Raw genomic sequence first — 24980 nt, forward strand, 5'->3', positions numbered from 1 at the left:
AATACTATCAAAAATTGTATTCATCTAAAATCACAGAACAATCAGCATGAATGGAAACATTTCTACAGAAATGTAAGCTTGCGGGTTTAGATCAGAAAGAGAGAGAATCACTAGGTGCTGAAATTACAATAAAAGACATCGAATAGTCAATTAAATCTTTAAAAAACGGAAAGGCTGCAGGTCCTGATGGTCTAAGTTCTGAATTTTATTAAAAAAATTATGATCTGGTTTCTCCACGCCTACAGACACTGTACAAATACGCTTACACTCAACAGAAACTCCCAGAAACTCTAAATGAATCTACAACCATACTCATACCAAAAACGGATAAGGATCTTGAAGACCCAGGTTCATATAGAGCAATAGCCCTCTTAAATCCTGATCAGAAAATATTAACTAAAATTCTATCTCATAGATTGAGCTTAGTGATTAACAAATTAATACACCCCGACCAAACAGGTTTTATTCCAAAACGTTATTCATTTTATAATCTGAGAAGACTATTCAATATTATATACTCCAATAGAATTCCTAATGCAGATCTAGTAATTATTTTGTTAGATGCTGAAAAAGCATTTGACCAGGTAGAATGGCCATATTTATTTTCGGTGATGGAAAAATTCCAATTGGGAGTGAAGCACTGTACATAGGTTAAATTGTTATACTCTAATCCAACAGCTAGAATATTAACAAACCAAATGTTATCAACTAAATTGAATCTCTCTAGAGGTTGTAGACAAGGATGTTCACTATCCCCACTATTATTTGCTCTTGCAATCGAACCCTTAGCAGAAAGCATTAGAACCCATACAGGAATATACGGATACAACACTAGAGACACAAGGAATAAAATTTCCTTATATGCAGATGATGTACTAATATATATTACAAAGTTAGAAATTAGTATTCCAAATCTATTAAATTTAATAACTCAATTTGGTCAGTTTTCAGGATATAGAATTAATTGGAATAAAAGTGATATCATGACAATAACAAAACTCAATTTACATACATTACAACAATCCCCTTTTAAAATAGTTAAAGATAAATTTAAATACTTAGGAATCTATGTAACTAAGACATATACCTCTTTATTTAAACTAAATTTTCCACCCTTACTGAATAAACTATACAAGAATATTCAATACTGGAAAACTCTTCCCATTTCAATGCTTGGTAGAATTAATGCTATAAAAATTATCTTCTTACTGCAACTACTGTACCTATTTCAATTAATCCCGATATATATTCCAAAAACTTTTTTCAAAAAAATCGACTCCATTGTTACAAGTTTTATCTGGGATTATAAGAATCATAGAATAAGTAAAAAACATTTATGTAAGTCAAAGATAAATGGAGGTTTGGCTTTACCAAATTTCTTGTTTTATTTCTGGGCAGTCCATATTAAAAATATGAATTTCTGGCTGGAAGAAATGGATCAACAACCAGATTGGTTAAGGATGGAAAAGGAAGACTGTTTGCCTTTTGAAATTGGTCCGATCATATTTGCTCCCACAAAACTGCACAAAAAAACCTATAAGGTAAACCCCATAATACATAGTGGAATACGAATTTGGAAACAATTAAAAACAGTTTTAAAATTGAATAATATACCACTGCCTTCCCATTGTAAATAATCCTTTATTCAAGCCATCCTTTTTGGGTAAGGGTTTCACACAATGGAAAAATTATGGAATTAAAAAGATTGGACATCTTTATGAGAAAGGCACTTTTTTCATTTCAAGAGTTACAACAGAATCATGGACTGCACTCAAATAATTTCTTCAGATATCTACAAATTAGAGATTATGTTACATCTAATACACAAGTCTACAGGACTAGGGAACCAGAAATCCGTGATGAATGTTTGAACAAGCATCCTAACACTGCAAAATTAATAGCTTATATTTATAACACCCTCCTAAACAACGAGGGATCACCGACGGAACCATATAGACACAAATGGGAAAATGAATTAGGTCATCCTATAACGAAAGATTTGTGGGACGAAAGTTTACAACATATACATCAATGTTCGTTAAATGCCAGACATGCTTTAATACAATTTAAAGTCTTACATAGATTACACTACTATAAAATAAAACTAAATAGAATCTTCCCACAAATCTCTCCTATTTGTGATAAATGTCTACATCTAGAGGGTAATTTAACACATACGTTTGCAAATTGTATAAAAATTAAACATTTCTGGACTGATATTTTTGAAATAATTTCAGAAGTTATTAATACAAAACTGGATCCAAACTCAAAATTAATAATACTTGGAATATCAGAACAAAGTTTAACACTCACAACAAGCCAAAGAAGTTTCCTCGACTACAGTATAATAAATATTAACATTTTGGAAAGGCCCTACAACCCCCACATTGCAGCTCCAGCAATGAGGACTACATAGAGTTGGTCAAGGAAGGCAGAGGAACAACTCTGTGATTGCTTAGCATCACTAGATTGGGCGATGTCCAAGGGCTCGGCAATAGATCTGTAGGAATACACAATGGTTGTTCCTAACTTCATAAATAATGTGTGGAGGTGTGTGTTCCCACCAAGACCATCCAAGTATTCCCTAACCAGAAGCTTTCATGAACCAGGCGATCCACAATCTGCTGAGGAAGAGATCTTGCGTATTCAAGTTTGATGATACCAAACTGACATTGGCAACTATGTTCTTCCATGTACAATCTTTGGTTGCACTGTGGACTTTGGTGTTTTGCAATATCATGGCTACCATTTTTTAAATTATTGTAGTTTTGATTATTATATATTATCTGGGTATAATTGCATTTATGGGCCTGCTAATCAGTAGCAAATAAGAATTTCACTGTTCTGTTGTCGGAACATATGACAGTTAAACACTTGATTTTTGGACTACTTTCTTTGCAAGAAAAGTAGGATTTCTTAAATAGAGACACATTTACTGCCTTCCGAGCAATTCAGTAAGCACATTAACTTCAATGTTTACCTGTAATGAGCATATTCTGTATATGAATAAAAATGAAAGCTGGTGGATGGGATAATGACACAATTTCGTCATTATTGCAATGAAAAATGGAATAGGCTTGTGAGTTACAATGGCCAACTTATTCTGTGCACTTAAGAAAATTAATAATCTTTATACTAAAAACAAAAATGCATTATTGATTAATTATTTGATTTTGTTTTCACAAAGTAATTTATTCTATTCACATTCATTAGCTGAATATAAACACTGGTATTTGGTAGCACCCTTTGGTAACAACATTAACTGTTTGAAACAATTAAAAACAATTAACGTAATCATGATCGTAATTTTAAAGTACGCGCACATGTTGCACTGTTGGGGTACAAGTACATAATTCCCAGGAAATAGTGACACAGATAAACAGGATGTGAAGAAGGTGTTTGGTGAGGTTGCCTTAATTGGTCAGGGTACTGAGTACAAGAGTCTGTTACAACTTCTAGTGAGACCACAATTGAAGTATTATGTGTGCAGTTCTGTTCACTGAAGAAAAATACTATTAAGCTGGTGAAGGTGCAGAAAAGATTCACACAGATGTTACCGAGTCTGGAAGGCTTGAGTTATATGAAGACACCGGATTGGAAAGCGATTTTTTACCCAAAGTGTTAGAAACGAAGGGAGGGGAAATTTGGACAGGTACATGAGGAGAAAAGGTTTAGAGGGATATAGGTCAAATACAGGCAAATGGATTAGCTCAGGTAGGCAATTTGTTAAAATTAGGCTGAAGGGCCTGCTTCTGTGCTACTTAACTCTATGACACCTTCTCTATAAATATATATTCAATTAACAATATTCAAAGTGTTAAATAATATAAATATATGTTAAAGCAGCCTATAAACAATTGAAGTACACCAAATACATTTAAGATACTATTGGAAAGCATGAGATGGAACTGACACAATCTCACATTAATTTAAAGTGAGTTTATTAGTTAAATAAACTGTCTCATTTAATAGTCTGAAAGATGTTCTTGACATTGTCTGGCTATCATCATGCTTTTTCTAAACACACATGAAATAAAGGGGAAAAAATCCTAAATCCTCCTGCTACCAATGCACCAGGTTTTGTATATCTTACTGTAATTCCCCATCTGGTGAAAGATATACCCTTTCGGTGAATGTCTGATTGTGAAAGGATTACAGCAGTCATTGACTGTCAATGTATCTTTACCTATTCATCACAATAATTAAGCTTCCTACTTCTGAGATGAATCAGTACATTTATGGCTTTTGGCATGTTATTTTTATGTATGATGAGTCATTTGAGGTAGATTTGAAAGGGCTTTAATCTCTGAAAACATTTATTTCATGTAGTAAATTTGTCTCACAACTGGCAATGTGACAACATGCTTACTGCTAAAACAAACACATTCATAGATTGGTTCTATCATCAGAATTAATAAAAATGTGTAATGTTATAATTAGGTTTAGAGCAGCCAGACTATTATAGAGCATCCTGGTTCGTTATCCTGGACTATTACAGAGCATCCTGATTGTGGATGATCAGCCATGATCACAGTGAATGGTGGCGCTGGCTTGAAGGGTCGAATGGCCTACTCCTGCACCTATTATCTATTGTCTATTGTTATGTGGAAATATTTGAGTGCACTCCATTGAGTTAGTCTGAGTGAACATTGCTACTGATCATAATTGTCAAAAGTCTGCCCTTCTCTCCTTTAGATGAGCTCTTTTCAAAATGTAGGAAAGGCCAACTCATGGGTATACATCCACTTAGAACTGCAGAATATCCCAGAGTAAAGCTTCAGTTTTGATTTTGGAACGATTCTCATCTATACCATGAAATAAATATACTTTTCATTTTCAGTATTACCTTGTTCTCAAATCAGGATTCTAATGCAACTTTGGGAAAGCCTGATAGGGCAGATTTAGATCACCCTCTAATAATCAACGACAAAATGCTTTAATTTGTTACAAAGAGCCTGGTACAATGTTTCATCCCCTCACAAAGAGCCCACTATTCCCCAGGTTTTCCAGATCCCTCCCTTATCCTAATGACATGCTGGATGGTAATTGTAAATTAATCCTTATGTAGTTGTGTTGTGGAATCTGCGACAAGTGAATGCGAATTAGTTACAGGAAAAAATAGCGAGGGAATGAAATTAGTTTATGAATGTACATAGATTCTCTGGGTCTAAGTTGCCTCCTTCTCTGTTGCAAGGAGATATGGGAAACTGCATATAGCTCTCTTATTGTGAACCTGTTATGACATTTAATTCTTATGGTCTCCAATAGTTCCTATTGTAAAATTCTTAAGGGGTTGGACAGGCTAGATGCAGGAAGATTGTTCCCGATGTTGGGGAAGTCCAGGACAAGAGGTCACAGCTTAAGGATAAGGGGGAAATCCTTTAAAACCGAGATGAGGATAACTTTTTTCACATAGAGAGTGGTGAATCTCTGGAACTCTCTGCCATAGAGGGTAGTTGAGGCCAGTTCATTGGCTATATTTAAGAGGGAGTTAGATGTGGCCCTTGTGGCCAAGGGGATCAGAGGGTATGGAGAGAAGGCAGGTACGGGATACTGAGTTGGATGATCAGCCATGATCATATTGAATGGCGGTGCAGGCTCGAAGGGCCGAATGGCCTACTCCTGCACCTAATTTCTATGTTTCTATGTTTCTATGTAATAGAGCACAAAAGTTGAGACATCATGGTGCAGCGGCAAAATTCATTGGTGAGATCACATTTTCGATCAGAGAAGTCTGTGTCTGGAATGAGCTGCCAAAGGAAGCTACAGAGGTGGATACAATTATGACTATTAAAATATATTTGAGCAGATGTATGGATAGGAAGGTTTTAGAGGGCTATGGGCCAAATGCAGGCAAATGGGACTTGCCTAATATGCCAGCTTGGTCAGAAGAGCCTGCTTCTACACTGTATAGCTCTCCTTTGAGTTATAGAGCTGACTATTGTACATTTAAGCTAAGGCAATAGGAGTCAAATGCTTCTGTCTGGCTTTACAAGATAGAAAAGCTTATATCTAGCTTTACGAGCACCCTGAAACCTAGATGCACAGGATTCATGTTGCGTTAGGGTATATTTTACTAAAACATTTACGTTTTGGTCAGGCCATGTCAGCTTGCTTTACCGTATGCATTCTTTGTTTTTGATCAACATTTGTTGTCCCATCCTCAAACAGCTCAGCATTGTGTTTGGGATTGTTATATTTACAGCTATATTTACATATAAGTAAGTGGGCACAGGTGGGGTTCGCATTAGACATCATTGGATTGGGTTAGGGCCAAGTTTTTATTTTATATCCTTGGCAGAATTCTAACAGTGATACATAGACATAAAACAGGAAAGATTGATGATGCTGATATAAATGATTGAATAAACTGAGCAAGGGAGGAGTGCTTAACCTGTGTCTGATTAGTGGGGATTTAGTTCTTTTAGCATATAAGATTGTAAGGATTAATTTCTCTTGGTTCCCCATTTCACATATGCATATGTCAAAAACCATTAAGTATAATGTTTATACCTTTTCAGTTCTATTTTCATTCAGCAGGAATTATAGAGAAGTTAAAATGCTGCTGGTTTTTATTCTCATTACTGTAAGTCTAGTGATGGGAAGTTATTTTTATCTTCTTATATGGTGCAAATGTCAAATTGCAGAAACAATCAGACACAACGACAAACTAACAACAGGATCTCAATTTAATAAAATATTCTGAAGTACTTCACATGAAGATTGCCAAACAAAATCTGCCACTCGACCTCAGATGGGGATATTAAGGAAGATGATCTTCTTATCGAGTCCACACACAAGATTAGAAATTCTCAGCATCTGCGTACAATGGTGTCTGTCTTGCGCTTCTTGTGCTTCTTGTGCGTGGTGATGGAAAGATTGGTGGAAACAGGGCCGCGACATGAACGCTCTTTCCTTGACCCCAGGGAAGATGATGAAAGATGATTTCAAAATCAAATGAAAAGAGGCAGAGATAGAGAAGAGAGGTGTGGAGACAGGAGAGATAGAGGGGGAAAAGGAGAGGAGAAATATTGAGAGCCGAAGGATTGAGATGAAAGACGGACAAGGAAGGGATAGTGAGTGGAAAGGTAGAAAATAGAGAGCTGGAAAGATAGAGAGGGTAGAGAGGAGAGAGACAGAGCGAGGAGAGGGGAGAAATTGAGAGAGGCTGCGGACAGTCAAGAGCAGAGAGACTGAGAGGGCCTGATTGCCAAATGTGGAGTGATTAAAATTGGGGATGTTAAGAGGCCAGATCTGAAGCACAGATATCTCAGATGGTACCCGGCCGTGGCGTTGAAAGACGAGAAGCCGAAGCAAAGAAGTGGAAGCCAAATAACCGAACGGAAACAACGCCGAAAAGCCAATTAACAATTTTATCTGAGCGCATACCTCGGCTGTCCCGAGGTATGCGCTCATCTGGCCGCTTACAACTTGGTGCTTGGGTTCAGAGTGCCCAGTCACCTATGGCTTGTGTGGGGAAATGGCCTCCACCCTCCCGTCTCCACCGGCCAGTGATGGACGCTGGGGTCTGGACCAATTGCTGACAAGTCAAGCCCCCCCCCCCCCCCGACGACGTCATGTCCATTATTTGGCTTTTTGGCAGAGCCGCCTTTCGGTCCATTATTTGGCTTTTCGGCAGAGCGGCCTTTCGGTGAGTTGGCTTGTAGGCGTCCCATCCTGTTGGTTAGTTAGCTTTTAGGCGCCCGCCGTTTCAGTTAGGGATAGGGATAGGGAGATGGTTGAGGGAGAGGCCAATGTGGAAAAACTACAAAATTCTGCCAGCTAGTGGGATATGTGATCAGGATTTCCATTGGGTACCGTTCAGAAAATTGATCAAATTCTGGGTTAATATGCTTAAGAGATATATAAACAACATCATTGCATTTAAAATATGTTTTATTTTATGAGAATAATATTAGAAGTTAAAAGTTATAGCCTGAGAAAAGATAAGCAAAAAATGATTTTTGTGGCAGCAATGTTAGATTCCGTATAGTACATGGAGTTTGAATGTTATCCAGGTCTTGTCATATGTAATTATTAAGTATTATGAATGGAATTGATTAGCAAGCAATCTTTGGCAAAAATCACAATTTCTAACCATACAATAGAAGGAAGTTAATTAATGTGGTAGCAAATTAAGATAACTAAGGCTTAACCCTTAGGAACAATGACCTGGTGTTGAAAAGGTCCACTTCTAACAAATCTTACATTGATGTTCAGAGACACTTCTTGCATCTCACTTGCAAAATTCGCTTTTCATTTCCCACATTAGAATTGGCCCATATCCTCTAAATCTTTGATATGGTTTAGAGGAATGTTGGCCAAATGCTCTGATAATAATGGGTAAAAGCTGCTACAATGCAGTCTGGTCTTGGCAAGTCCCAAACTGAACATTTCTTAACACCATTCTGTCTACCCCCCGCTCCCATCAGGCAGAACATACAAAATCTTGAAATAATGTGTAGCCAGATTCAGGAGCACTTTTTACCCATTATTGGTCTAAACTCTGTTGGAGTGGTACGTTGGGCCAAATGGCTTGTTTCCGTGCTATATGGCTGTATGGCTATGATGCTATGATTCTTGAATGGACCTCTACATGGGATGTTTCCCCAATCTTACAAACGTCCTTGTTGTAGCACGCACTATTTTATAATTTGCACTTTCTTCTGTAGCTGTAACACTACATTCCGCAGTTCATAAACTGGAAGAACTTACACTTCATTATATTGCAGCTTCGGGTGATCAGGCAGGTCACGGTGGCGCAGCAGTAGAGATGCTGCCTTACAGCGAATGCGGCGCCGGAAACTGGGTTCAATCCCGATTACGGGAGCTGTCCTTCTGCAGTTGTACGGAGCCCTAGTGAGACCACACCTGGAGTATTGTGTGCAGTTTTGGTCTCCAAATTTGAGGAAGGACATTCGTGCTATTGAGGGAGTGCAGCGTAGGTTCACACGATTAATTCCCAGGATGGCGGGACTATAATATGCTGAGAGAATGGAGCAGCTAGGCTTGTATACTCTGGAATTCAGAAGGATGAGAGGGGATTGTATTGAAACATATAAGATTATTAAGGGTTTGGACACGCTAAAAGCAGGAAACATGTTCCCGATGTTTGGGGAGTCCAGAACCAGGGGCAACAGTTTAAGAATAAGGGGTAAGGCATTTAGAACGGAGATGAGGAAACCCTTTTTCATACAGAGAGTTGTGAGTCTGTGGAATTCTTTGCCTCAGAGGTGGAGGCCGGTTGTCTGGATACTTTCAAGAGAGAGCTAGATAGGGGTCTTGATAATAGCGGAGTCGGGGGATATGGGGAGAAGGCAGGATCGGGGTACTGATTGTGGATGATCAGCCATGATCACATTGAATAGTGGTGCTGGCTTGAAGGACTGAATGACCTACTCCTGCACCTATTGTCTATTATCTATTGTCTGTACGGAGTTTAACGTTCTCCCCGTGACCTGCGTGGGTTTTCTCCGAGATCTTCGGTTTTTTCCCACTCTCCAACGACGTACAGGTTTGTAGGTTAATTGGCTTGGTAAATGTAAAAGATTGTCCCCAGTGGGTGTAGGATGGTGTTAATGTGCGGGGATCGCTGGTCGAGGCGGACCTGGTGGGCCCAAAGGCCTGTTTCCACGCTGTACCTCTAAACTAAACTAAACTAAACTAAATGAAAGTCTGGCCAGACTTTTGTTCAGCTGTCATGATGAGTTCATCCTAAGGCAGGAGAAGGATTAATATTTTTTCTGCAGTATCCGGATTGGCAAATGTGACTGCCAGGAATCAAATGAAACACCTTCTAGCATGTTATATGAAGACAGGAAGGATGTACAGGTAGGTCAACTTTATAGATTGTTGAGCAGGGCACAGCTGGAGTATTGTGTACAGATCTGGTCACAACACTGCAGAAAGTGATTGTGCTTAACAAGGTAGAGAGGAGACTCACTGCAATGTTACCTGGGGTGGAGTTTTTCATCTGGGAGGGGAGATTAGGTAAAGGCTGGGTTGATTTTTCCATGGAACCGAGGAGGATGGGGGACCTGATTTAGTTAAACAAAATTACGAGGAGTTTCAAATTATTGTTATAAAGAGTAGGAACATTTTCCTCATTGTGCAGGCATCTAAAACTAAAGGGCATTGATTTTGGGCAAGTGGTAAGACGGCGAGAATGAAAGAGGACCTGGCAGGTGGGCGTCTGCTGTCTCGTGCGGTGACAGGCCTGGTTCACTACTGCATGAAAATATAAGTTCATAAGTTCATAAGAGATAGGGGCAAATTAAGCCATTCGGCCCATCACGTTTACTTTGCCATTCAATCATGGCTGATCTACCTTTCCCTCTTAACCCCATTCTCCTGCGTTCTCCCAATAACCCCTGACACCCGTACTAATGAATAAAAAAATAGACTGTTCAATGAACTTTTGGTAACTTTGTCGGTGCCAGAAACATGGCGATTCTTTGTGTACTGCCTAGGTGAGGTCTGCTGCATGATTTTACTGGATTGTATGCAAAAACAAAGAATTTCACCGTACCTAGGTAAATGTGACAATAAAATACAATTGAATTGAAGGCAGATACTTTCACAACTTTCTCCTGCAGTTCTATAGGGCTCTGGTGAGACCACATCTGGAGTATTGTGTACAGTTTTGGTCTAATTTGAGGAAGGACATCCTTGTGATTGAGGCAGTGCAGCGTAGGTTCACGAGATTGATCCCTGCGATGGCGGGACTGTCCTATGAGGAAATGTTGAAAAGACTAGGCTTGTATTCACTGGAGTTTAGAAGGATGAGGGGGATTTTATAGAAACATATAAAATTATAAAAGGACTGGACAAGCTAGATGCAGGAAATATGTTCCCAATGTTGGGCGAGTCCAGAACCAGGGGCCACAGTCTTAGAATAAAGGGGAAGTCATTTAAGACTGAGGTGAGAAAAAACGTTTTCACCCAGAGAGTTGTGAATTTATGGAATTCTCTGCCACAGAGGGAGTGGAGGCTAAATCACTAGATGGATTTAAGAGAGAGCTAGAGCTTTATGGGCTAGTGGAGTCAAGGGATATGGGGAGAAGGCAGACACAGGTTATTGATAGGGGACGATCAGACATGATCACAATGAATGGCGGTGCTGGCTCGAAGGGCCAAATGGCCTCCTCCTGCACCTATTTTCTATGTTTCTATGTTTCTATGTAACATATGATTAGTATGAATGGGTCTTGATGAACAGCAGAGACATGGTGGACAGAAGGGCCTGTTTCTGTGCTGCATAGCTGTATTTTTGATGAGCCCTCTTCCACAATATTAATGCCTCTACAATGCCAATGTATTAATGTATTAGATCCAGGGTCCCTTGGGAATACACCCCAGAAAAGATTTCCCTCACTATTGACGTCCCATGCTTCTTGCACAGCACTTTGTTTACAAGAAGGATTTCGCTGGACGAGGCAGATTTTCACGGAACTGTCATCTGAGAGGATCTATTGCACAAAGGCAATAGAGAACCACAATATTTTAAAGGTCACCATGCTTGCAGCCAGAAAAGCAAAAGAATTGAAAAGATAAACACAAATACTATGCCAACCAAGTTGCCGGAGCTAGTGAAAATGGTACTATGTACACAAATGCTTCATTTCATTGTGTCCTTTCTTACTACCCATGCCTTATGTTTCCCCTGTACTAGAAAACTGTATTCAACTTTGTTGACAGGTGACTCTTAACTTTTAACCAGACTGCTATTCAGATAGTTCATGTTCATAAATCCTCGAAGCAGAATTAGGCCATTCAGCCCATCAATTCTACTCCACCATTCAATCATGGCTGTTCTATCATTCTCTCTCAGCCCCATTCTCCTTGCCTTCTCCCCATAACCCCTGACAACCTTAATAATCTATAATCTTCCAAGACAGGAGGTGGTGGAATTAATGACCATGTCTGCAGATTATCCTGATGGCCTTCTGGAAGCTTAGAGACAATTAGAAACAGTGGCAAACATATAAATATATATTTTTAATTAAGCAAAGATTTAAAAGAATGGCTCCATGAGAGATGTGCTAGCTATGCCTTGTGTGAGGCGGAAAGGCCATATACAAACTGTCTCCAGCCCCTGTGTTCAGGGCTGAGACCAGGGATGGAGTAAAGCATAAGATGTACTTGTATCTGACTTTCAGTATGCTGTGGAGCTTCAAACTGCAGGCTTAGAAGTCCATATCTGGCTGAACCATGTGCTGCAGCTAGCTGACAGTTATCAACGGCTAGTTGTCAGTGAACTCAGTCCCATTAAGCATCCATAAGGTCATAAGGAATAGTAGAATTAGGCCATTCGGCTCATCAAATCTACTCCGTCATTCAATCATGGCTGATCTATCTCTGCCTCCTAACCCCATTCTCCTGCCTTCTCCCCATAGCCTATGACACCTGTACTAATCAAGAATCTATCTATCCCTGTCTTAAAAATAGCCACTGAGTTTGCCTCCACAGCCTTCTGTGGCAAAGAATTCCACAGATTCATCACCCTCTGACCAAAGAAATTTATCCTCATCTCCTTCCTAAAAGAATGTCCTTTAATTCTGAGCCTGTGACCTCTCATTCTGGAATGTCCCAGCAGTGGAAACATCCTCTACACATCCACTCTATCCAAGCCTTTCACTATTCTGTATGTTTCAATGAGGTCTCCCCTCATTCTTCTAAACACCAGTGAGTACCGGCCCAGTGCCGACAAACGCTCATCATAGGTTAAACTAGTCATTCCTGGAATCATTCTTGTAAACCTGCGCTAGACCATCTCATGAGCCAACACATCCTTCCTCAGATATGGTGCCCAATCATCAAACTTTAATATCTTTTAAAAGAAAGTAAAGAATGAAACTCACACTAGGCATAGTCGGTGATTTCAGGTTATCATACTGAAACCACAGCTGAGGCACGATAGACTCAGAAGGAAGAAGTCAAGTGGGGTTTGGTCTATTGAATCCTACTGACAATGACCCACATTCTCTTTAAAATATTCCACATTGGCAAGTTGGGCCAAAGGGCCTGTTTTCACACCGAATGACTTGGCGTCTCTATGACTATAACTCCTACTTGTTGCCCTCCATCACTGCTCTCTTTTAATCCTTGTTAAGAAAGCACCAAAAGCATTCAGCTAACTTCAATTTAATGACAGCTCAAAATCCTGTGTGAAAAAGCTTGGTCAATGAATTTAATGTCAAACACAAAAACTGCCTTGAATACATCGTTCACCTGTAATCTGTCATTTTTTTTTGAGGACTACTTCCTAAAATCTATGACTCGTACAAGGCACTCCCAGATGTTTACAGTAGAGCCGGCATTAGGCAACCTTTGCTCATAATATGACACCCGAGATAAAATCTGGGACCTCGGGCTGCAAGGACTCAGCTGAAAACTGCTTAGAGGCAAACTCAGCCGAGGGCCTGAGCTATATGGAGTGTTTGAGCAGGCTAGGACTCTATTCCTTGGAGCTCAGGAGGATGAGGGATGATCGTATGGAGGTGTACAAAATCATGAGAGGAATAGATCAGGTAGATGCGTAGAGTCTCTTGCTCAGAGTAGGGGAATCGAGAACCAGAGGACATAGGTTTAAGTTGAAGGGGGAGGGGGGGATATTTGATGGGAACCTGAGGGGTAACTTTTTCATACATAGGGTGGGGGGTGTATGGAACGAGCTGCTGCAGGAGGCAGTTGAAGCAGGTACTATTGCAACGTTTAAGAAACATTTAGACAGGTAACATAGATAGGACAGGTTAGAGGGATATGGGTCAAATGCAGGCAGGTGGGACGTGTAGATGGGACATGTTGGGCGGTATGGGCAAGTTGGGCCAAAGAGCCCATTTTCATGCTGTACGACTCTATGACTATGACTCTTTGATTACTGTTAGAACAGTGTATTCCAGCTAGCTCATTGGCACAATGGTGGCTATTGGTTGAGAACATGATGGACAAGGAGAAGTGGAGAGGGTGATGTGTATCACTACTGTTACACCAGTGCTTTTCACATGGGAAAGCAAAAAGGCTAGCATTTTTGCAGAAGTGAGCAACTGTTAAAAGGAGATTACAGATGTGTGGGCCTTCTGCTTGATGTGCAGATGGTGAGAAGAGGAGAGCAAATTGTAAGCAGCAAGCAGAGGTGTTGAATGAAAAGCAAGTGGCTGAGAGGGAAGTAGGGAAGGAGTCGTGAGAGGAGTTCCTTGTTCTGAAGTTTCTACCACTTGAGAACATAATGCTGTCAGTGAGTGTTGCTAAGGCAACAGACAAGAGGTGAGTGTGTGTTTGGACCAAGAGTGAGAGAAGAGATGACATTTTGATGAAAAAACTGGTGCCAAGAATAAATGTTGCAGAATGTTAGGTCAAGTTTAGAAACCCAGCACATTGTACTCTCTGTACTATTCATATATTAAGACTACACAGCTTCATTTAAAATTTTCCTTTTGAATGTCTTTAGCACCCTTGGATTGAATTTCCTGCACAGGATGGTGTTTCATAGAAGTTAAAATTCTGTGGAAAAATATTTTCTGGAACAGAATAGCTGGGGTTCAAAAGGAAAGGAATCTGAATTATGTAAGGTTGATCTGACATTAAAGAACATTGACTATATGTTGATCTTTGAAATTAAAAACATTGTGTGCTTAATTTATTATGCCATTGTTCAAAACAATTATAAATTACGAATTTTGCTTCTAAATTCTAAATTTATTGTCTAAATCTATGATTGAGATTTTGTCACAATTGGCAACCATACTAATTGAAAATAACAATTTATTCAATATTTTTGTTTGATATAATATGATTTTGGAAGAAAGCTATTCATTGCGCTATTTACATTTATGACTGATCATTTATCCCATAAGACTGTGATAGATTAAGGCCAAATTTAGGCTGAAATTTGGGAAATAATAACTAAGCATTTACTAAAGGAATATTTTATATTTCTTTACTGTTCTTTTATGTGTATTTACTGAACTAACGTTTGATAGCAATACTAAAAACGTTTAACCTAGACAGAAATGTTTATTTTGTGTATTGTGCCTTGTGTGCTATCACAGCAATTATGAATTAATTGATTTGGAAAAAATGTGCTCAAAATTAACACTATTAGCTTTACATTTCTATTAAAGTAACAGGTAGAATTATGTTTACCAATAATTTTCAACTTTAGTTGGTTTGCTATGCTAACCTGGGTGGCATTTAGAAGAACAATTAGAACGGGACTTATTAATTAAATCTGTGCATTAAAACATTGTGTTTAGTGCATGAAGTTAGGAGCGTTCACAGTAATGTTCTACACTGTATCACAGAGAGATGGATCATGGGCCTAGGTGTGAACACTCACATTTGACCATTGTCTCATCCCTGGTGGTAACGCTAAAAGCATTACATACAAGTGCCAGCAAATTTAATTTTGCCTCAGAAATTCACTTCCAATTGCTCTATTAAGTACCTAACCAAAAGCCATATTCGCCTCCCAATCACCTTTCCACCATTCCTCCCCTGCATCCAACTATCACTTGCCAGGCTATGATCCACCCCCACCTCTCTTTTCCAGCTTCCTCTCCACTACCCCATTAGTTTGAAGAAGGATTCTGAGCTGAATTCTCTGTCTAATCCCCCCACAGAAGCTGTCTGACCTGCTGAGTTCCTTCAGCACCCCTATCCATCTCAGACCCATTTCTCCAATTCTCAATATAATGTTCACTGTGATGTTCCAATCCTCGGAGTAAATTCCCTTGATACCCTGACATTGATGTTATGACCTATCCTGTCCCTTGCCTTGATGTACCTGACCTTCCCAACTCAACTACCACTAAATCCACATCTGATCATTCTTACCTTCCCACTCATCCAACTTTGATTCTTCCTCAACAAAACACAATGATTTGAGGCCTATTTGATTTCCTCCACTATTCTGCAATGGCAGAAACTCGATGGGAATCTTTTGTGTGTCTTCACATATAAAGCTTTTCTGTCATGCACATTGCCTTGGGACTTGTAAACAAAACTGTCCCAGAACTTCCCCACATTACAGGTTTAACATGCCTTTATATGTGCTAAAGCCATCTATCTATCTATCTATCTATCTATCTATCTATCTATCTATCTATCTATCTATCTATCTATCTATCTATCTATCTATCTATCTATCTATCTATCTATCTATCTATCTATCTATCTATCTATCATCATATATCATATTAAAAGTCTGTTCTTGTATGTGTGTATATGTGTGTGTGTATATGTGGTTGTCTTAACATCTTCGTAAAAACACTATGCGATAACGATTAAATTTTTACATATTCCAATTGACATTTTTCCACTGGAGGCTGAGACCACCTTCACTGAACATTTTATGCTTTATTTCCTGACTTATTCTCGACTCAATACTGATTAAAAATCTAAATAACTGAAAAGACTTTGAAATTATGAAAAATGACCAGCTTCAACTGATGACGACACAATGGCTCGGCTAGCAGTGATCAGCCTCACTGAACATTTCATCCTATATTTGAACCGTTATTCATGATTAAAGCTTTAAAAATGCCAAGTTTCACAAGATTTTTACATATTCTCATTCACATTATCCCCTCGTGGCCGAGATCACCCTCACTGAACATTTTATGCTTTATTTCTCAACTTATTCTCGACTCATTACTGATTACTAAGTCTAAAAAAGTCAAAAGACTGAAATTAAAATGATCAGCAACTGATGACGTCACAACGGCTCATTCAGCAGTGATCAGCCTCACTGAAGATTTCATCCTATATTTGACATGTTATTCGCGATTAAAGCCTTAAAAATGCCAACTTTCACAAGATGTTTACATATTCTGATTCCCATTTTCCACTAGGCAGAGATCACCCTCACTGAACATTTTATGCTCTACTTCTCGGTTACTGATTAAAGTTTTAAAAAATCAAAAGACTTTGAATTTTAAATGACCAGCTTCAACTGATGATGTCACAATGTCACTGGCAGCGTTCATGAGTACCACGCCTCCAGTGGGGCTACGGTTAGGGAACGGGTGCATTGGGGGTGCACTTGGTCTAGTACTTATTAAAACTGATCTTGTTTGTGTGTAAATGTGTGTGTCTTTACATCTTCGGAATGTGCGGTAACAATAACATTTTTACATATTCTGATTCACATTTTTCCCCTCTAGGCAGAGATCATCTTCACTGAACATTTTATGTTTTTTTTCTCGACCTATTATTGATTAAAGTTTAAAAACATCAAAAGTCTGATTTTAAAACAACCAGTTTTCACTGATGACGTCATAATGGCTCGGCTAGCAGTGATTAGCTTCACTGAAGATTTCATCCTATATTTCACAAGTTATTCGCATTAAACACTTTTCACCTCACAGGAGGGGGAGGGCAAATTGTTATTGCAACATGCTGGGAAAGTGCAATTGGTATTTTTTTTAAAGCCCAATGCTGAGGTAGGCAGGTGAGTGCTGGAATCTTACGTTCGGGAACGGCTTGAGTTGGAGAACCACACCTCCCATGGGGGCTATGGGTAGAGAGCGGGTCTGCACTTGGTCTGGTATATAACTTTAAAACTCTCATCTTGTGTGTGTGTGTGTCTTTATATCTTTGCCAAAATGCTATGCAGTAATGATAAAATGTTTACATATTCTGACTCACATTTCTCCCCTCTCAGCAGTGATCAGCTTCACTTAAGATTTGATGTATTATTTCACGACTTATTGGTGATTAAAATGTTTTTTAAAGGACAAAACTGCCTTTTAAGCTTCGCCTGATGATGTCACATGAGGTGGGCAGGCACGATAGCTCGGGTCGTCGCCCGTTTCACACACAGAATATTCCACGAGCTCTCAGTGACGTCAGGGGGAGGGACGCATTTAAATGAACTGACGCCCTGGCTGGGGTTTTACATGGCCACCAAGGAGGCATCGAGACCCTGGCGGTGGAGGAGACGATGGGGCCGCCACGGCAGTGAGGCATCGCGACGGTGGGGCCTTGCGGCAGCGGCGGTCGCGGTGGTGGTGTTGGTGGCGGTGGGGTCCGGGCCTGTGGGTTTGCCCGGCGGGAGTTGACCTGGAGTTGCTGCTTTTTCTCCGCGCTACCTGTGGCCCCATTCCCACAGCCAGCATGGAGAAGAAGCGGCAACCCCAGCTCAAAAAGGCAGCAAACATCCCCCCAGGTTATTCACACCCCCGTCCCCCTGGGTATTCACAATCCCCCACCACCCCGTTTTATTCACATCCCCGCACCCTACCCTCCTCCCCCCCTTGCTGCCTCAAAAAGGCAGGCAACACACCACCCTCCCAGGTTATTCACACCCCCCCGCTACCTCAAAAAGGCAGCCAACATCATCAAAGACCCAAACCATCCTGGCCCCACACTCATTTCACCATTGGCCTCAGGAAGAAGATACAGGAGCCTGAAAACTGTAATGTCCAGGTTCATTAACAGCTTCTTCCCTGTAGCCAAGCAAGCAAGAAATTCATTGTCCTATCTGGGACATATGACAATAAAACACTCTTAACTCTTGACCCCTGCCCCCCCCTTTTGCATCCCGCCCCCCCCCTCCCCTTGGAATAACCCGGGGGGAGTTGGTTATGTTTTGGGCTGAGTCAGAAGAAAGGTCTCGACCCAAATCGTCACCCATTCATTCTCTCCAGAGATGGTGCCTGTCCCACTGAGTTACTCCAGCATTTTGTGTTTATATTGAAATTAATTGTTTAAACATAAATATGCAGGTTGGGCCAATTGGTCGAGCTAATCCTTTCCAGCCCACCATTTTAAGATGCTTCAAAATTGTGAACAGTGCTAAAATGGAATAAGACTGACAACTGACTCATGTTGGCCTAAGATTCCATGCTTGTCATTAGTACCAAATGAGCAAGCTTTATGCACGAGGCTTGATAGTGCCGCCTTAACTTTCCAATTAAGAGCATCTGTTTCCCTGATGTTTATCCAAGGCCTGGATTGGAAAAAGGGTTAGAGTTCCAGTCCATCAGATCTCTGCCAACTTCCATGCTACCCACATTTTCCACTGTTAATTCTAATGGCCTGAAAAATGTCTGCTCCCTTTTGCATTGATGCTCACATATGTCACATTTTCTGAGAGAGAGGGGGACACTGGATTCAAGGCGATACATAAAATGGCAGGAGTAAATGCAGGTCAAATAAATTTGTAAGGTTTTCAGAAATGCCATTCTTACAAGTTTTGTTATTTTGTTTTTGTTCTGCTATTACTGATCTTTTTTCCATTCTAGTATGTAAATGTATAAGAAAAAACAATTGATCTCTTATGCTGTTACATTACACAAGGTACTGGAGTCTTCAGCAAATGGGATTAAAGAGTGCAAGATAATTTGACCAGACACATTAAAATAATTCAAGCCATATTTTAAAAGCTACCACTGGGGCCCTAGATAATGGTTTCAATCTTGTAGTATTTACTGGCGAACGTTCAGGTTCATCTAGGGTTCAATAGCAGATAAACAATCTGTCAGGACAGACACTGGAAAGATTGAGTTAAGTAACTGAGGAGAAGCAGAAATAGAAATCATTAATGAAGATTATTTGGTTTTGATTGGGTAATATTAAAGGAAACAAGGAAGGACGATTATACAGAGTTGGCTAATGGAGGATGAGAGCATCGAGTGCATGAAATGTGTTCAAGCATTAATAGAATGTATAATAATAACTATGATAATGTCGCATTGTGAAAAAATTCCAGAGTTTCACAAGAATGTTATTAAATAGAACATTTGTGTGAAAACTTATCAGTGCAGATATCCAATCATTTATATATAGATATCAAATGAAACATATGGATTAGGGGCAGAAGTAGACCACTCAGTCTCTCAAGACTGTTCCACTATTTAAAAGGATCACAGCCAATCAGATTTACTCTGACAAGATTATCTTGTTAAAATCTTGTTATCAAGATTAAAAGGTTATCTTGTCTACTTGCGATAACCTTTCGCCAACTTGCTTATCATGTTTTTTTCTTTAAAAATATTCAAAGGCTGTTTCTACCACCATCTGAAGAAGAGTTCCAAAAAAATTACAATTCACTGAGATTAAAAAAATTACAACACGTCTGTTGTAAATGGGCACCACCTTATTTTTAAATAATGACACCCTATTCTGGATTCTCCCACAAGAGGAATCGCACATTTTATGTCAAGTCACCTCTCAGTCTTCTAAACTCCAGCAGATACAAGCCTAGGCTCACCAATCTTTACCCAAAGACAAGTGGTCTGTTCCAAATACAAGAAGGGAATAAAGCAGAATAGCGTAAAACTATAGGCCGGTTAGCCTGACCAGTGGTTGGTAAGATTTTAGAGTTAATTATAAAGGATGAGGTTACGCTGTACTTGGACGTTCACAATAAAATAGGTCGATGTCAGCATGGTTTTATGAAGGGAAGATCTTGCCTGACGAAACTGCTGGAGTTCTTTGAGGAAGTTAATAGCAGGACAGACAGAGGGGAGGCTGTAGATGTTGTTTACTTAGTTTTTCAGAAGGCCTTCGATAAGGTACCGCACATCATGCTGCTAGGGAAGATGAGAGCCCATGGTATTAAAGGGAAGATACTAGCGTGGATAGCGTGTTGGCTGGATGGCAGAAGGCAAAGAGTTGCAATAAAAGGTGGTTTTTCAAGTTGGCTACCAGTGATTAGTGGAAAACCGCAAGGGTCGGTGCTGGAGGCCCTTCTCTTCACGTTGTATATTAATGATTTGGATAAGGGGAATGAATGCATTGCGGCCAAGTTTGCAGATGATGCTAAGATAGGTGGAGAGGCAGGCAGTGTAGAGGAAGCAAAGACTCTGCAGAAGGATGGACAGATTAGCAGAGTGTGCAGAGGGGTGGCAGATGAAATTCAGTATAACAAAGTGCAGAGTCATGCATTTTGGTAATAGGAATAAAGGCATAGATTTTTTCCTAAATGGAGAGAGAATCCAGAAATTGGAGGTGCAATGGACTTGGGAGTGCTGGTGCAGGACTCCCAAAAAGTTAATTTGCATGTTGAATTGGTAGTAAGGAAGGCAAATTCAATGCTGTTTATATCAAAGAGGACTGAGATTTTTTTGAGGATGTGACAAGTAAACTCGATGAAGTGGAGCCAGTGGATGTAGTGTATCTAGACTTTCAGAAAGCCTTTGATAAGGTCCCGCACGGGAGACTGGTGACTAAAATTAGAGCACGTGGTATTGGGGGGAGGGTGTTGACGTGGATAGAAAATTGGTTGGCAGACAGGAAGCAAAGAGTAGGATTGAACGGGTTCTTTTCAGAATGGCAAGCAGTGGCGAGTGGAGTGCCGCAAGGCTCGGGGTTGGGGCCGCAACTGTTTACCATATATATTAATGATTTGGAAGAGGGAATTAGGAGCAACACCAGCAAGTTTGTGGATGACGCAAAGCTAGGTGGCTGTGTGAACTATGAAGAGGATGTTAAGAGGTTGCAGGGTGGCCTGGTCAGTGGGCAAATGCGAGGCAGATGCAGTATAATATAGATAAATGTGAGGTTATCCACTTTGGTGGCAAAAACAAGGGGGCAGATTATTATCTCAATGGGGTTAGGTTAAGTAAGGGGGAGGTACAGCGAGACCTGGGTGTCTTTGTACATCGGTCATTGAAAGTTGGCATGCAGGTACAGCAGGCAGTGAAGAAAGCTAATATAATGTTGTCCTTCATAACAAGAGGATTTCAGTATAGGAGTAGAGAGGTTCTTCTGCAGTTGTATAGGGCTCTGGTAAGCCAACATCTGGAGTATTGCATACAGTTTTGGACTCCTAATTTGAGGAAGGACATCCTCGTGATTGAGGCAGTTCAGTGTAGGTTCACAAGATTGATCCCTGGGATGGTGGGACTGTCATATGAGGAAAGATTGAAAAGACTAGGCTTACATCCACTGGAGTTTAGAAGGATGAGGGGGATCTTATAGAAGCATATAGAATTATAAAAGGACTGGACAAGCTAGATGCAGGAAAAATGTTCCCAATGTTGGGCGAGTCCAGAACCAGGGACCACAGAATAAAAGGGAAGCCATTTAAGACCGAGGTGAGAAAAAACTTTTTCACCCAGAGAGTTGTGAATTTGTGGAATTCCCTGCCACAGAGGGCAGTGGAGGCCAAATCACTGGATGGATTTAAGAGAGAGTTAAAGGCCTGTCCCACTTATGTGTCCTTGGCACGCAAATTCCGCAACCTCGTGGTCGTGTTGAGGCGCACGGGCATCGTATGGCCGCGCGGGGCCGGTCCCACTTAGAAGTGCGGAGGGGTATGTAGTTGTGCGCGACATTGCGCGGGGCTCCGAAATTTTTGTAGTGAACAAAATCTTCGACCGCCAATGGCCTGTCGCGGAACTGACGGCCAAAGTGGGACAGGCTCAAGACCCTGCCGCGACGCAACGTTTCACCTTCAACAGCAGCAGAAGCAGGCAAACGATTGCCGAACTTGGCCTGGGGCTCACGGCCGTTACGGTCCGGATCCGCCTCCACTTGTACTCCCAGAGCGGGGCCACGAAAATTGAAGATAGATACAAAATGCAGGAGTAACTCAGCGGGACCGGCAGCATCTCTGGAGAGAAGCAATGGGTGATGTTTCAGGGTCAAGACCCTTCTTTTCAGACTGAAGATGAGTTTCGACACGAAACGTCACCCATTACTTCTCTCCAGAGATGCTGCCGGTCCCGCTGAGTTACTCCAGCTTTGTGTCCATCTTCAAATGACGTAATGCGCTCCAGACGGCTGTGCATACGCATGAAGTCGCGCCCAACTTTCGCGGGACCGTCACTCCTCATTGCGCTCAGTAATTTGATAATGTAAAGGTCCGATTTATGTGGCTGGAACACAGCCACTATAATGCCAATCATTCTACTACCAGTCTGATGGATGGTTTAGTTTACTGCAAGCCTCCATTAAGGCTGTAACCTTTTCTTACGGCAAAGTCACTGACATGTGAGCTGAGTTAAGAGTGAAACCGCAGATGATCCATTGTGTTAAATACATCTGTGGTCACCTCTAATGGGTACTGTATAGTAAGCATTTTTTAATACGATGCTTGCCATGTAGTAACCTAGGAGCAATCCCTTTGCAGTAACAAAGGTTCCCATCTAGTAATGAATATAAAGTACGAAAGATTGCCACGTCAAATCTATGATGACGTGGCAATCACCATCTATTTTATGATAAAGATTTTTGGACACGAATTCCTGTGATTTGTGTTGGATGACCTCGATTACTCCTTTTTTTATTTGGGCACTGTAGTTCAGTATGCGCTTTTGATTATTTCTTTGCCTGTAAGCATGAACATTCAGTTCGGTACATGCTGAACTGGAGGATTATGTTTTGAATAATTCTATGGTATAACCCTATACTTCTTCCTCCATGGTTACTATAAGTAGATTTGTTACTTTTTCGGCATCCTCCGTGGACGTTGAGGTGCTGGTGTCTGGATCTGTAGTTGGGTGTGTGTTGAGGGTTAGCGCATTCCCCAGGAAGTAGATTTTAGACGTTGCTTAATGAGCCCCAGGGTTTCCCTCTATGTCAAGGTCTTTACCTGTTTAGATAAATTGCCTCCAAATATTAATAATATTGGTGGTATGGAGGTTCCAGGTTTGCATAGGCCTGCAAATTAGGGTCTAAAGCCGGTTGGATGGTACTTCTTCCTAATGCTGTTTACTCGTATTGGTAGTTAGCAAAATAAGGCCAGTGCATCCTGGTGATCTAGTGTCATGTCTTTTTTGTTTATTGTGCGGGCGAAACCCGTAATACCCGCTGTTAGGACTTTTGGAACTTTCTTTCGTTTCAAGTCCCTGCCCTGCCATGTTTCAAATACACTGGTTGATACTGGGAACATTCAGTGTATTGCAGTTCCCTGATGGTAAGTGTCTTCCAATAGGTTTTCTGCACCCCATGTGCACTAGGGGTATGTTCTGCACCCCTGTTCAGGTTCAGCCCAGAATGGACCCCCTATACTCCCCTCTGATGAGGGAGAATCACTGTGCAGCCCTACAAGAGGTACTGCTGTAGGACTTACTAGCTGCCCCCCGTGACTAGTCTCCATCTCCCGGAGCCTGCCACTTACCTGCTCCAACAGCCGCTCCAGCTGGCTCCGATGCTCTCGGGCACCCAACCGGTTCAAATGCACATGGATTACTGGCCGTCGCGGCTGCTCCTGAAGCCGCTACTCCTGAGGCCGCTCCTGCTCCAGTTCCTGCAACCACTCCACCCGGCTCCAATGCTCACGTGCACTGGCCGTCGCGGCTGCTCCTGAAGCCTCTCCTGCTCCAGCTCCTGCAGTCAGCCCAGGATTGACCCTCGGTGTTCCCCTCCGATGAGGGAGAAACACTGTGCAGCCCTACAAGAGGTACTGCTGTGGGGTTTACTAACTGCCCACTGTGGCTAGCCTCCATCTCCCGGAGCCTGCCACTTTGGGGTATTTCCTCCAGCAGCCGTTCCAACTGGCTCTTATGCTCTTGGGCATAGGCCACTCCCGGCTGCTGTTGACCCATCCCGCAGCCGCTCCAACCGGCTCCCGTGCTCACGGGCACTGGCCGCTCGCGGCTGCTTTGTTTCTCCTGCAGCCGTTCCAACCAACCCCCATGCACACAGGCACTGGTCGCTCGTGGCTGCTTTGTTTCTCCTGCAGCCGCTCAAACCGACCCCCATGCACACGGGCACTGGCCGCTCGCGGCTGCTTCGTTCCCCGCTCCCAGCCGCTCAAACCGGCTCCCGTGCGGCACGGGCACCGGCCTAAAGCCGCTCAAACCGACCCCCATGCACACGGGCACTGGTCGCTCGCGGCTATTCAGAGTCGGACTCCTCGGAGTCAACGACTCTGTTAGTTGCTTACCACTCCCGACCGGCCGGGGCCGGCGCGGGAGCGAAGTTGGGAGCGAAGTCGGGCACAGCTGTTCCCATTCCGGGAGATTAGCGTGCCTTTGGCTGCTGCTGCCGGCTGCCCGCAACTCCGCGGTTCTCCCCCGCCAGCTTTCCCG

At 41.5% G+C, this 24980-nt stretch overlaps 1 long non-coding RNA gene across 2 annotated transcripts in view; it reads left to right on the forward strand.

The window, feature by feature from the left end:
• The first annotated feature begins 17775 nt into the window (after window positions 1-17775).
• LOC129700957 (uncharacterized) overlaps window positions 17776-24980 on the forward strand; it is a 49233-nt gene continuing 42028 nt past the window's right edge. For both annotated transcript variants that reach the window (XR_008724123.1, XR_008724124.1), the window contains exon 1: window positions 17776-17974. This is a non-coding gene — a long non-coding RNA (uncharacterized LOC129700957). The remainder of the gene's footprint in view (window positions 17975-24980) is intronic.

Source organism: Leucoraja erinacea, chromosome 10 (genome assembly GCF_028641065.1).
Source record: "Leucoraja erinacea ecotype New England chromosome 10, Leri_hhj_1, whole genome shotgun sequence".
Taxonomy (NCBI): domain Eukaryota; kingdom Metazoa; phylum Chordata; class Chondrichthyes; order Rajiformes; family Rajidae; genus Leucoraja; species Leucoraja erinaceus.